General features: G+C 40.0%; 1 long non-coding RNA gene across 2 annotated transcripts; it reads right to left on the reverse strand.

The window, feature by feature from the left end:
* Window positions 1-8,710: 8,710 nt before the first annotated feature.
* Window positions 8,711-13,373, reverse strand: LOC107837902 (uncharacterized). Of its 2 annotated transcripts, XR_001663952.1 has the most exons (4): window positions 12,207-13,373; window positions 12,079-12,134; window positions 11,760-11,914; window positions 8,711-10,151 (listed from the first exon to the last, which is right to left on the reverse strand). It is a non-coding gene; the product is annotated as an uncharacterized LOC107837902 (long non-coding RNA). The 2 variants fall into 2 exon arrangements; XR_001663951.1 differs by lacking the exon at window positions 8,711-10,151 and having other exon boundaries at window positions 10,176-11,914.
* Window positions 13,374-14,772: the final 1,399 nt, after the last annotated feature.

Genomic DNA, 14,772 nt, shown 5'->3' on the forward strand with positions numbered 1-14,772 from the left:
CAAAAAAAAAAATGAAAAAGCCATATGAGTTATGATAATTTGGAGCACAGCTGCACTAGGGGATGGCCGAGCGACCTTGAGTAGGGGCTGTTCTTGTGGCAAAAATGAAAAATTGGAGCTGAGAAATGAAGACGTGTGAGAAAGAAATGGAGGGAGAGAGAGAGAGAGAGCGCAAGACCTTGACTGTGGAGAGTAGTCATTCAAATGAAATTGGAAGCATATGAAACATGTATTTTTATTTTTTATTTTTTTTGGTACCCAAATGCACATCTACTGGCCACATCTTATAACAGACCATTAGAGTGAGACAGAGCAAGCGTGAGAGGGAGAGAGACAGACAGCGGAGCCACATGAAAGGAGAACGAGGCTACATCTTTCATTCTAGCGCCGCAATCCTCAGCCATCGAAATCATAATCACTTGAAAGTTTGACCTACCATTCTGGCCTATTGTCAGGTTTTATCTGCACCACTTTGCTTTGATAGAACAAAAAGATATGCTGTGCTTTAAATGCAATCTCACTTCTTCTTCTTCTTGTTTTTTTTTTTTGTTTTTTGTTATTTTGCCCTGGCAAATCTGAGAAAGAAAAAAACCCGTTGCGGTCACAATGAGAGCTCTGCATAAGCTACGTAGTTAGGTTATATTTTTGGTGAATCGACACAACTGGTGGAAGAGAAGCTTGCTTACATATTGTTTTGCATGAATGCAAAAAAAAAAATTAAAGGAAAAGAGAGAGAGAAAAGGAATCAAGGTGCTTTTTTAAATTTTATTTCTTTTTAAACACGTCGTGTATTATTTCCCCCGTTCAGAGCCAGGCCAAGACGAGGCCGTGCAAACGCACTCGGACAATGGAACAGCGGAGAGCTCACAGAGACCCCAGATCATACACAGACATTCAGTCTAACAAGATGTTTACAGTGTTGAAGTATGCCATTTAAGAAAATACTCTGTGTTAGTGTTGACAATGATACTAAAGTGTTTTCATTTTTTTATTTTTTCCTCCATTCTCCGACGTTCTCTCCGATAATTTGGCGGTTTTTGTACAATTTTCCTGGTGGAGGGGTTTTTACCTACATTAATGTGTTTCTGTATGATTGCTTGTTCACTGTATGGAAATTATGTAAATTGCTCAGTCGCGGCAGATACTTTCTTTTTCCTTATTTTTCGAACAACAGTGATGTCACTTTTGACTCCAGCTATTTGATTTTATATTTTTTTATATATATATGAATATATATAAATTTTTTTTTGGACTTTTTTTTTTCTTGAGCTATCCTTAGTGGATGTAAAACAAAATGATTGAAAAAAAAAAGAAAACGGAGGAAAATAAAGCTGAAGGAAAAACCTTCAGGCCAGCGCGGTGGTTTCGTGCAGGAATTCTTCTCCAAATCAATTTTCAAGGACCTTCGTGGACTTTCATGGTCTTCTCCTCATGTTTGGTTGAAGGTCTTGTGATGGCACTTACAACTGTAATTTTTTGGATACATTTTCATATTTCACTTTTCAACACTTTCACCTACACTCTTTGTACAAAAAAAAAGTTTCCTTGTTCCTTTTTTTTTATTTGTTTTTGTTTTGAGGGCGGCAGGGGGGAGGGGGGAAGTGCATCATTGTGAAAAAAAAAGTGTTTTCAGAACAGTACACATCTGCTGTTTTGAACATATATGTATTTTTGTAATGTGTTGAAAAATCAATACAAGAAAGCCAACACTTCAATAAATGTTGCAATTGCTCTATGAGAGAACCATCTCTTTTTATTCAGACTGCAATCCAGGTTTTATGAGAATTTGATAAGGACTTTGAAATGCAACACTTACACATAATGTTTAAATGCTCTTCTGACTTGTTTTAGTTTAAAAAATGTATTCCCGAAACACTGGAGACTGTTATGATCAGCGCTTTTGTCGTAAAACAAGGTCTCCAATTAGTCTCTCGGTTTATCTGGACCTTGTCCTGAGGAGTTTACACGTCGTTCCCAGCATGTGTGGATTTTCCTTCAGCTTCCTTCCTTTCCAGTCTGCCCAGCAAAGCAGCAGTTCAGATTTTTTAAGTTATTGGGAGTAAATGTTCTCTTACTTGTGGTTAAAAAAAGAAAAAAAAAAAAAGATGATTGGCCTCACAAAATCATTTCAAGGGCTGCAAATGGCTTGCAGGCCACACTTTGAACACCCCTGTTCCAAGCAGTTAAGATGTGCTGAATCCAGTGGAGGGTGAGTCTGACTAGCTGTTAGGCTTCCCCCAAAAAACTCTGGAGATTTCCTCAATTTTCTGCAAACTCACAACGATTTTTAATTTATGTGGAGTGCCTAAGAGATCCCTTTAGGACGTTAACACGCGACGTGCCATTTTTATGCGTATAAAATGAACAGATTTGCACAATATTTGACTAGAAATGAGTCATGGCTCAACTTGATTATAACTTGAGTTTTTCTGGGGATTTAAGATTAAACATTTTCTGTGTAAAGCTTTTTCAGCTTTTTGTCTGAAACTCAAATAGAGAATCAAAACTATTTACAAAATCATACACAGACATTAGAATGATCAATCCCTGTCTAAGCGAAGTAAATAAAACCCAACAGATTTACCCCTCTTACAAATGGATTCTGCAATATACTGCTCTCCTGGTATTTGTAGAAGGACCAGCAAATACTCTAAAAATGTTTATAACTCCATGTTTAAATAGTTCAAAGACCAAATTTACCTTCTTTTATGCATTATTTCAAATGTGTTCTTGGACTGGCTGCTTTGCAAATGCCAGCCAGTACCATGTCAAGTAGCATTGCGCCAAGCTTTTCAGTCCCTAAAGCTACATTTTCTGTTAACACACAGATGAAATTTCCACAAATAATTTGTAGTTATGTATGACAGAAAAATTCTTGAGAAGGTGACTTCACAAATTCTGAACCGCTGTTCTTTGACATTTGCAGATTCAACTTGATTTTCCGTAGTTAGGGCATTATAAAACGTACATACATCCACTATTCTGTGGATATGTTAAAACCTGAATTTTTTTTTCAAGATCAAAGATCAGAGAATGCCAAAATGAAAAGAAAAAAAAAAACATTCTTTAGTCATGCATGCCTTTAATCCTTGGTTAATCTTTAAAAAAAAAAAAAAAAAAAAAACATTCTTTAGTCATGCATGCCTTTAATCCTTGGTTAATCTTTAAACCAACAATTAACATGTTAAGAGAAAGATTTCACATGTTTAAATCTTTGGTTTAAACAAGTAGGTGTGTGCATGTATGTGTGTTGTGTGTCCCACGTCTGTAAGAGCTGCCCCTGCAGAGGACTTCACCCAACTCACCCACTGACCACACAAGACTGAGAATAGATTAGAGATGATCGATATCCAACCTGCAGCCAATAAGATCTTCTTTTCATATATATCCAGAAAAACGAAGTTAATGACCAGTCCAAGACGAGCCAAAAACATGGTGGACAAATTCTGCTTTATCAACTTAAGTCATTTCTGTGTTTCCATTGGGAAGGTATTCAGCGTTACCAATAGTGCTCCCTGGAGACCTACATAGTGATAACAGGGTAAATGAAGCGTTTCCAGTTAAAGTAAATAAATGTGTGCCTTCTTAATCCAGGAAAAGATTGTTGGCTTTTCCAACAGATGCTTTACTTCAACTGGAAGTACTTCCTGCGCTCCTCTTTTTTCTGTGCGTTTCACACAGGAAGATTATTGCTGCTGCGTCGCCTCCCACCTTCACTTCGCTTGTAAACAGTCTTTTTCGTTTCTGTAAATAACCACTGCAGCCGTTTTAAGGGTTATTTTTAATGCAGCAGAAATCCACCTTGATGGAAGCTTCTCTTGGACTCGCCATAGGAAACGTCAACAGAACCAAGCTATCTGGGTTTATGCTGAACAAAGTCACCGAAACAGGAACCTACTGCAGGTCACAAAGCAACTGCTTACAGCGTTTCCACAGAACCTGAATTAAAAATTCTGAACTGTCCCTTTAAGCAGGTGAGAAATGATTAATAGACAAAGAGATGAACATCAATTAATTGTTTAATAAGTTTACTTTCACTTCATGGTAACAGTTTTATGCTTAATTGCAGTTAAGTAGGAAATAACAGTCAAATAATTATGTTTATTTATTTAATGAAGGCACTTATCAGGATTTCTGCACAAATAAAGAACCGGATAACAGCAGTGAAGAACAGCTGAACGAATCTCTGCTGATATCCGTGTTGATAATCTTATGTTTGATTCTTAAATTCTCACCTCATTGTCAGCGAGGAATGAGTTTGGACAAGACAAGTCAACCCATTATATTTAATCCAACACTAGCACTTCACCAGAAAGACGGGGGCAAAAAAAACCCTCAAACGGAAGCATTCAGGTGAACTAAACTTCAGAGCAGTGTTACTCCAGCGTCTTTGTTCTCGCATTAATAAAAACAAAGACGCCTTTAAATGTGACTCATGAGGTTTATTCCTGAAAGCAGTTGCCGACCGTCTCATACTTCAGAAATGAGTCCTGGCATGAGCGTGGGGGAGCCGTCAGGTATTTGTTGAGATGAGGCCAACAACAGTCAAGTCTGTCCTCACTCAAGCCTGCAGGCCATTGGATTGGATTGCAGAAAAAAAAAAATAAAAAATAGAATACGGGATGGGCGTTGTTGCGCTTGCGCAAGGAAAGAGAGAGAGAGTTCAATAGGAGTGAGAGAAGACGACAATAGGGTGCAGACGGGGCAGAAAGAAAACAGTCAGGAGGCTCAAATGCTCAAATCCAAGCTCTTTTTTTTTCTCCCCAAGGTAAGTCCGGAGAAGTTCTCCGCGCTCGGCTGCTCTTTCCACAAACAGCAACCCATGAAAGCCCTCAGAATGGAAATTCTATCTAAAAATGTGATTATTGCTTCAGAAGTATCTGTTATAAATTACCCACACAGATGATGTTAAAAGCATTTGCAGCTTCCCCAACTTCTGACTCTCTTTTTTTTCTGCATATGTATGTTTGCGCCTGAAGGCATCATCTGGGCTCCATGCTGATGATTTGGGGGTGGGGGCTTCTGGTCAGCAGAAATGTGCACATTGTAGGAGAACATCAAATTACTACAGCTTTTATCCGAGCAATAGCAGGAGTATTGACTTAGCAGCGGGGGGATGGCATGACTTTCCACTGGCTCAGTGTTTACTGATGTTTTTAATAATTGAAAACAAGTAAAAACAAACAAACTGCTCGAGCACAGTTTTTTTATTTTTTCTTGCTCGGCGCAGTACGCTGTTTACAGTTTTGAACGCAAACAGTGTGCGCTATTAATCTGTTTTCACTGCTCAAATTGCTACAAACAACAAGGGCAACAGTAGTACAGTTTGCAAACACTCGTCACCATAGATGTCTTTTTCAGGGCTGTTAGGGATTTGAGCCATTTTCTTCATTTTGATATCACTCACATAACTTAATTTTTTTTTAAAACAAGAATCATTTCACAAGTTTGAATTTGTCATTTCTAATCCTCCCAGACCTGGAACTTTACATAAAGGCTCAAATATATACACACAGCCCCACTAATGTTTGTATGTAGTGAAATCCTGAATAACAAAAACTTGGTTTCCTGACAAACTCGACTTTTAAGCACAGTCCTGAGGTCAGGACGATCTCAGAAAGTCAGGATCCAAAAGCAGATTATGTTGGAAAACCCCCAAGGCCTTCAAATTTCAACAGCCCAGCTGTTGATTTGAGGTGAAGTCAATGAAAGAAGTTTTAAGATAGTCTTCCACTTTTATTATTCTAACCACTTTTACAACACAATGACAGTGAAACAGCTTCAGAACATAATACTGCCACCAACACAAGTTAAGCTTGTGCGTTTTGCATGTTCTTCTTTGCTCTGCAGATATTAGCCATTTCCATTGACCACATAACTGTGCAAATTGAAATTACAAAATTAAATTTGCTCAAAATAAATGTGCCAATATCGAAAAACACCAACTTTTCTGATTAAAAAAAAAAAAGTTAGTTCAAGTTAGATGAAAAACCACCACAATCTATCAAAATCAGCGCATTTCGCAAAACTGCAATGTAAAAGCTTTTTACACATCACACGAGTCACATGATCAACAACCGGATGTTACTACTGGTGGAAAAGACGAAGACAGGAAGAGGTGGGAGGACGATGGTGCATCATGTTTTTTTAATAGCTTTTCGTGTGAACACGCTTATTCACGTACAATTTTAATTGGAAAATTGCAAAATTTTGTCTTTCGACATTAGAATATCAACGATGTTTTGGGAACATTTGTAATGGAAGTGCAACTACTGACTTTTTTGTACAACCATAATAAAGATTAGGATGTTGACCTCAAGAATCATAAATAAAATCCTTTTACCACAGAGCGAAAGTTTGGGTCAAATCATTCTCATTTGTGATAATTTTGTTTTCCAGCTGGACACTGACCCCAAAGTACATTGAAGTGTAACACACAATAGAAAGATGTGATGTAGAATAACCCTGTCCTCAGTGGTAATGACAACGTGTCCACTGTAGGACATTTACCAAATATGGTGTTCATATTTGAGTGTAGATAACTTTATTCTGGGCTGGTAGAAATAAGTCCAGAACAAAATCAAGCATCTGCACCCAATTCCTCTTTAAAAAACAAGTGACTGAACTGAAAAAGAACAGTTCAAATGCATCTTAAAAAGCTTCAAATTAATATGTCATGCATGCCCTTGACGACTGCATGTAAACTTGTGTTCAAACGCACAAGTTGGTTACTTCTGGCCCTCTAACCATTTGTTTCAGCTCAAATGTCACTTGGGAACTAAAATAAGTTGTTTTTTTTGCGGACCTCCGTGTGTCCTCCATGTGAGAAAAGTGGCTCCAGGAAGCACTGCCGGAGGATGTGCTGCATCCTCTTCGCTAGAAAGTCCTAGATAGAGACCTACAATCGCAGACAGAGAGTCGCGGCAATGGGAAATCACGATCTGGAGTAAAACCACGTCCTCGAGGGGAAGAGGGTGTCAGCAGGGATTGTGGTTCACGCTCTGGGCCGCACGGAACCACAAAGTCACCACAGAGACCCTTCTTTCCACTGGATCACAGGGCTCAGGCCTCATGGCCTCTCTGTGGATATCAAGTTACTAATCTAAGGGCCCTGACCAGTACTCGGTCATATGACGCTGCCCGCCCAAAGAGCAGACTGGGCTTCGCCCGGCGACACAGCCACCAGAGCAAATGTGGCCCAGCTGGCTGCTCCTGGGAACACTTGGGGGGCTGAAAAGTTTGGGATGGGGAGAGGAGGAAAAAAAAAAAAAAAAAAAGCTGAAGGTTGGTCAGGAAACAGAAAGCAGTGTGGTCGATCATGGTCGGTCAATGGCTGTCGCCTGGGACCGTTCCCTCTTCTGGTAGAATCTGACCAGGAGGAACAAAGGCGTTGCGGTCGCATCGCGTATGGGGAAGAGCAGGAAACTGAGTTTTTTTTTTTTCTTTTTTCCCCCCTTTCAGATTGAGGAACACACTGAAGCCACTTTCTGGGAGGTTTTGGTCATTTACATCAGAGCCATGTCACAAAGCATCAAAACAACTCCCATCTCAAAAACAGAAACTTTCAGTACCTCCTCTTTTATATTTAGACCATCCCATAATTTGTACGAGGACAATATTGGCTTTTAAGCAAGATGGATTCTTTTTTTTGTTTTGGACTGTGAAAACAAATTCTTCAGAAGAATTTTTGTTTTAGTTTCTAAATCTTAGTATGCTTGAAATAAGACAAAACTAAAGTTCAAAGAAACTTTCAACAAAAAAAAAGAGAATTCAAAGAAAATAATCCCCAAAAATGAACGAAAAAGAAGGCCTGAAAAAAAAGGCCCCGTAAAAAGCAAACTGGAACTTTTCAACAAAAATAAAGAAATTACTTAAAAAAAACAACCACACATAGCTCAAGGAACGTAATTTAAAGCAAACGAACAAAGACTGACCGACAAACAAAACCAAACAAACACAGTAAGATTTCGTGTTTTTGCAGTGAGCTTCTTGAGTCAAAGTAAATGAAGTGAAGAGTAAAAACACCTGAAGTGATGAAAAGTACATATTTTTTTGTTTTGTGTCGTTTTTGCTGCAGCGGCTCAGCCGGCCGTGACTGCTGTTCTAACGGCCACTGCCCCGCCGTGGAGACGGCATCGAGCGAAAACTTTTATTTATCTTTGTACCGCGGCCGCCACACCCTCCCCTGTCTGCACATTTGAGCCTGCTGCTTCTCCACATCGTTACCTCACTTCTCCCTGCTTTTTTTTTTTAATCCTTTTATTTGCCATTTCTCTCTCCCTAAAGTCCCCCCCTTCTTCTTTCTGTCCATAAGATTCCGCCGGTGTCAGACCTCCCAGGCGGTGTGTGCAGACGCAGGTAGACAGTAAGGGTGGTGCGGGGGGCAAAAAAAAAGAAAAAAAAACAAACTCTTCTCTAGGCTTCCTGACGCCCGTGATCTACTCCCCCCCACCACACACACCTTGCCCCAGGGAGGTCAGCATCATTGTTGACATTGGACACATGTTCATTGCGGCGCAATATTAAATCTTCTCATTGGATTTGGACTGTAATTATGTCGTAAAAACAAACTGGCTGTGAAGCCATGGCCCGCCAGTGTGATCTGCTTTCATCAAGTGCAGACTGGCTTAATTACAGAGTGCGCCTTACACCCATCTTTCACTGGGCAGCTTTTCCTCCAGCTTCTTTAAGCCATCACTTTTTTTTTTAACTGAGCGTTAATCATAAGGCAATTGGTCTGTTTGCTATGGCGGGGTTTGAGGGAGGGGGATAGATTTGAACGTTGGTCTCCACACATCCTGTGTATTAATGATGCAAGTCCAGAATTAAGCAGATGAATTTGACAGTTGAATCCGATCTCTCACGGTTTTTTTTCCTTCTAATGGAAGACTTTATATAGTTGCTTTTTTGTCCACGCTCTAAATCTGATGAGTCGATTTCATTAAAAATGCACCGTGCCGAGGTGAACGAGCAAAAGAAATGCTTCATACTTTACGTCATTTCTCCATTGTCTACAGGAGTCAGGAGACTCAAACTGAAAATAAATGACGTTTGGTGACAAAATATTTGATTATGTAACAGTCAAATCGTTTTGAAGTCGCACTGAGATGTGATGTCTTGCTAGAGTGTTCATACTTCTTGAACCAGTCCATGTTTCTGCATGTTGCAAACATAAAATACAATATGCACACCAGCACAAAGTAGGGTATAGCTGAAGAAGACCTGAGAAGTGCAGGTTACATCTACTGACCCCACCCCACCCCTCTACTGTGACACCCTAAAAAAAAGCTCAATCAAGGCCAACTAAGATCAGAAATCAACCATTTAGAGCAAGGAACACTGCACTGTATGACACATGGTGGTGACTGCATTAGGATGTGGGAATGTTTTTCTTCAGCAGGAACAAGGATGCTGGTCAAATCAGAGAATACCAGCTAAACGCTTTGAGGAAAAAAACAAGAGATTTGAGACTGGGCTGTAGGTTCGTCTTACGTGAAACAGATCCCAACCTACAAAGAAACTGTTTAGGTAAAAGTTCTTCCACGCTCTACAATAGCCCAATTGAGAACCTGTTGGTACGTGACGTAGAGGCAAAGTAGACGCCTCATCTAAGCAGGCTGTTGGTTCTCAACACAAGTGGTTTGAGTACCAGCCTTGAGAACTCCGGTGCATGTCTTCTGTCTCTGCCCATTTCCCATCTAACTTCTGTCAAAGGCCACTAGCGCCACCAAACACCTAAATATGTAAATTTTCAGATGTGTTGCCATCAGGAAGTACAGTCTAGGAAACTGAAATGGAAAAGGTGTCATGAATTCCCTTTGTAAATGCTGAAATGCTTTTAACCCAATAATAACTCCATATTCAGGCATATACTCGGAAGAAGAGACGTCTACCAACAGGAAACGATGGCAGGATGCAAAAAGCGGAGATGAAATATCAAATTATCTTGGGATTTACCCTTTTTTATGTCTTAAATAGTTGAGAAAAAGACAGAGAAGCTGGAGGGTCACATTGGGGGAATTTTCTCACTTTTGTCCTCTCTCTGCAGCCTTTTATGATGGGTTCATCTGTGTTGTGACAGGTGTGTGAAGTGGCCATCTGACTGGATGTAATTGCCACTTCTATCCTGCAGGTCACTCTTTGTCCCCTGGCTTTAAAAAAAAAAAAAGCCATTGGTGAGGGAAGTTTTAATGGTTGCAGCTTTAGCAGAGCAAGAACAGTCAGTTACCGTTTTGGAGTTTTATCGGATGACATAAAATTGTTCAAATCTGATTGGACAATCAGATTCCTGTTATGCAAGATTACAGAGTCCAAGAAAATTTTATTAATTTTGTTTAGAATATTGTGACCTCAGTTCAGAAACACCAATAGCATTACCAAAGTCACAAAGGGATTTGATTTTTGATGAGGAAAAAGGACAGAGGTTTGCTTCCGAATTCAGATATGTAGAGTCAAACATTATGAAGTACCTCAATAGTAGGTTTGATTTGTTTGAATTAAATCTCAGTGATGCTTTTGTCAAAACAATTTTCAAAAAAAAAAAAAAAAAGCCACTTCTCACACTGGGAGCTTGACAATATGGAGAAATCAGAGTACAACTCACAGGTGCAGCGTTTTAAGCTGTACCACAGAACATACGTATACACCAGATAAATGGAGAACATTAATACTAATTATGTGGAGGCCCACTTTGAGCATGCCCACTCCCACCATCTGTGCTATAGAAATCACAATATTCAAGCTCTGCCCCCTCCAATGTGTGGCTTTGTCCTCCATTTCTTTGCATTAAACTGCAAATCCATGTGGAGGAAGTTGATGACAGCTAAGATTAGAAACCATTAAGAAAAAATTTTTTTTGGAAGACTAGTTTACATACATTATTGCAGAGATTTTCCACAAATAATTTTTCCTAATTCAAATCAAGTCTCTTACTGTAAATCTCTCAAATCAACATCTAGTCTGCTCATCATGCTACCATTTTGTGCATCAATACAAACCCATTAATTTGTCTACAGGCAGCAAATTAACACTTTAATATCTACAAAAATTACATTTAAAAAGGCATTTGAATGCCTTCACGTTGAAACTAAAATGGTCACAATGAAGCATGAGGCTTTTGAAAAGTCATTGTAATGCAATTGCAACGCAGTAAAAGGTTGCTGCTTGCTGTGACAGGCTGATCAGTTCGGAGGGGTGGGGAAAAGTAAAATGTCTATAATCAAACAATACCTGAATTTAACAAAGTAAATAAGTTCAACTTGATTTAGAGTATCAAGTTCTCAGAACACTCCTATAAAGTAAAAGCTGCCAGAAAGCATCAGCTAAAGTTAGGAGAAAAAGGCTTTAGTTTATCAATAAGAAAACAAAAAAAAAATAAGTGCTCAAAATATTTAAGTCAACCTAAACAGAGTTTTTAAAACCTTGGATGAAGCCTTAGTCTGAACTGTGTCACCATGGACACAAATTGATTCACTGAGGTGTTAGATCATCCTCTCAGAAATGGGTAAATACTCAAACCTCTTGGTTTAGGAGGCAAGAACAGGTAATACGGCGGATAGCCAAACCAGATGCTGTGTACAGGTTGGGTTACAGGCGGAGGTCTACCGCCACACAATTGGTTCCGAGCTGCAGCATGTCTGAGCAGCGGGCCTTTTTCTGAAGATTCAGAGTTGTACGTCCCCTGCTCTTACACCTTCTCTAAGGACGGCCGACCTGGCTGGAGTTCTGGAAGAAGAAAAGGGTTTGGCGGGCTCACATACTCAAATCCAGGCGGTTCGGGTTCAGAAACCAACTCCAGGTCGTTGGGAGATGACGCTCCTCTTGGGACACGACTGCTAGATTTGGCTTTCGAGTTACCCGGAAGATTTAAGACGATACAGCATCAGACCATCTGATTCCAGCAAAGCAGGCACTACTTTATTACGGAATGAGAACAGGACAAAAGGAAAGCAGCATTTAGTCAACTGCACTGAGACATCTTTCTTAGCATCAAAAATTTATCAGCACAGTATTAAGAAACCATTAGTCCAAACTGGGAGTGGTCAGAGCTGGGGGCAGGGGGATTTTTTTTTTTTTAACCTTTCTTCGTGGGACAGCTGTAATTCACACCAGTCAGCATGATAAGGAGCCACACCCTGTTGAAAAACAGATGATTACAACTACAGCCGCTCCACATTAACGAACCAGCGCAGTAACCCACTCCTTACCCTGAGGCCAACGAGCCAGTCATCATGTTGGACGAGCTTCTGTACTATTGCGATTAAGGATGCACTGCGGAAGGCTCATAAACGGTCGCGAGGAAGCAGCGCCGTCCAATCAGCACGCAGCAAGTTAATGATGCACAGCTGCTAGGCATTAATCGTGATTATGTTGGATCTTTCCATTCTTCCATCCATTTTCTGTGTTCACTTGGTTCTGTTAAGGGTCTGGTGGTAAATCTTGGGCTCAACTCTTTTTTTTTTACCATTTGAAAATTAGATCTGGACAACATACTGAATGTCAGTCACAATGTCTATGTGTGCAAAATCACAAGTGAAATTAACTTGTTAGCATTTATTTTAAGCCATTCTGCCTTCAGTAATGTATTAAACCTTTCCAAATCCTTTATTCCCACACTTGCCAATACAATATGGATATAAATTTTATTGTGAGAGTGTATTTTGAAAGTATAAGATGTTGAACTCTATAAAATTCAAGAAAGGTGCTAAACTGCTAAATCCTAGTAATTAAATGCAAGGTTGTGTGTCGACACTGGTATTTTCCTCCATGATAAATGACATGTTTGAAAATTTGGAAAATGATAAAGGACATTGCATTTTCAAGCAAAACACAAAAGCTATGGTTTTCGTAGCTTGAGTAATGGACAAAATTTACTCTTATAAACATTTGTGGGCAGAATGTAGTCAGTCAGGTGGTAAACATTTAGGAACCTGGTGAGAAAAATCAGTTCATACTGAAGAAATCCTAGAAAAGCAAGAATTGTCATGGAAAAGGAAAATAAAAATCACTGCAGGCAATAAATACATTATGGGTGTCTAGGGTTTACCACCACCCTAGACATCTTTGGCAAATTTAAACTGCCTATATGATCAGGTTTTTATTTCTAGTCAAACCCTTTACCGATTCCTCAGCTGGAAGAGGGCACAAGAACTAAAAATGTAACTCCAAATACTTGCATGTAAGGAACGGGTTTGCACTGGATTTGACACACAAGCCTTCCTAGCACCCTCCAATTTAACTCATCTGTTCCACAATTTGTGAATACATAGTTAAAAAAAGTCCATTATAGCACAAGAAAAATATGTTCCCAATGTGTGTAATCTATAGGCAAATAGATTTTTAGTGGTCAGCATGCAGCCATCGGGCTGTATGCTGTGATATGTTTTAGTCACAAGGCCTAGAGCTTTAAATGTGCGAAAACAAGAAGGATCCTAAAGGTCTAGCAAGACATGCAATATTAAAGAAGCACTCAACTCTACCACACTGAATCTTATCACACACTGGAGAGATGTGCAAAGCTTTAGATTTTCATTGAAGCAATGACAAAAGCCTGAAGCAGTCAGCTGAGCTTAACAGAAACCAGGGTCAAGTAGTAGTTGCAGAAAACACATTAAAATCCAGGTTGCCAAAGAGTTAATCAATCTTTCAGCAGAGGGAGCTGGTTGCCATAACCAACAACATGGCATTAGGAGAGTCTTCTTGCAGGTCAGCACCATTAGAGACTCAGCTAACATATTAGTGAACACCGTAGCCAGCCTTTCCAATGTTCTGTTGCGGAGATCGAAGAGGGTGCCTTTTACGATTTGGGTAGGTTTCCAGTTGACTGCATCTGTAAGGATCACCAACGTGGCCACCATCATGCCTCTGATTTCGTCGATGGTCAAGTTGATCGGTGGAAAACGTGTACATGCCTGGAGGATACCTCCTACTCAGCAACACACTCAAGTAGAGGACACCCTTGTCGAAATCGAGCTACAAGTGTGCCTCGTGCCTGTGGGCCATCAATGGCAAATTCATTTAGAGGCAGGACAGGAAGGTACTGGGGAGGAGGGCCTCCATCTTCAGATTCAGAGTTATAGTCTCCTTGTTCATAAGTCCTCTCCTTGTAGGACGCTTCTCCTGGCTGGAACATGGGAAATGGCCCTGGAGGGCTCATGTTGCCAGGACTTTCAGAGATGAAGCTTGATGTCCTGTATATACATCAGATCCATAGAGAGCAGGAACTGGTCTCATCTGAGCGCTAGGATGAGTGTATCTAGGTTGCTCATCTGTATAAAGCTGTACAGCTCACTTTGTCACACTTGAGAAAGCAGACTCTTCAGCAACATATCCAGGGCCAGTTTCCTCCCTACTGGAACTAAAAGGGTTTGTACCAGAAGCCCCAAGGGTATCCAAGGCTGCAAAGGGAGTTATTAGCACTTTTTTTCTGCTGATAAGGCATGATAGTTGCACATGTCCAGATTGATCAAAAAGTGGATTCACCTTTCTTTGTGAAGTATCCACCAGTCAGTATGACAAGTAGCCACAGTCTATTGAGAAGCATCAGAATAAAATGGTTAATAAAAAAACATTAAAGTTGAAAGGAGGGGAAAACAAGAAGCCATAAACCACAAATTAGTTGTTACCTTGAAGAGGCCATGCCAGCCTTCATATTTGATGAGCAGCCTCCTACTGCCTGAATTACATAAACGTGCAAATCGCTGATTATAGTTGAGGGAGTCTTTCACTGACCAATCACAGCGTCGCAAGTTAACAGTACGCAGCTGCTAGTCA

Source organism: Poecilia formosa, unplaced genomic scaffold, assembly GCF_000485575.1.
Source record: "Poecilia formosa unplaced genomic scaffold, Poecilia_formosa-5.1.2 Scaffold187, whole genome shotgun sequence".
Classification (NCBI taxonomy): domain Eukaryota; kingdom Metazoa; phylum Chordata; class Actinopteri; order Cyprinodontiformes; family Poeciliidae; genus Poecilia; species Poecilia formosa.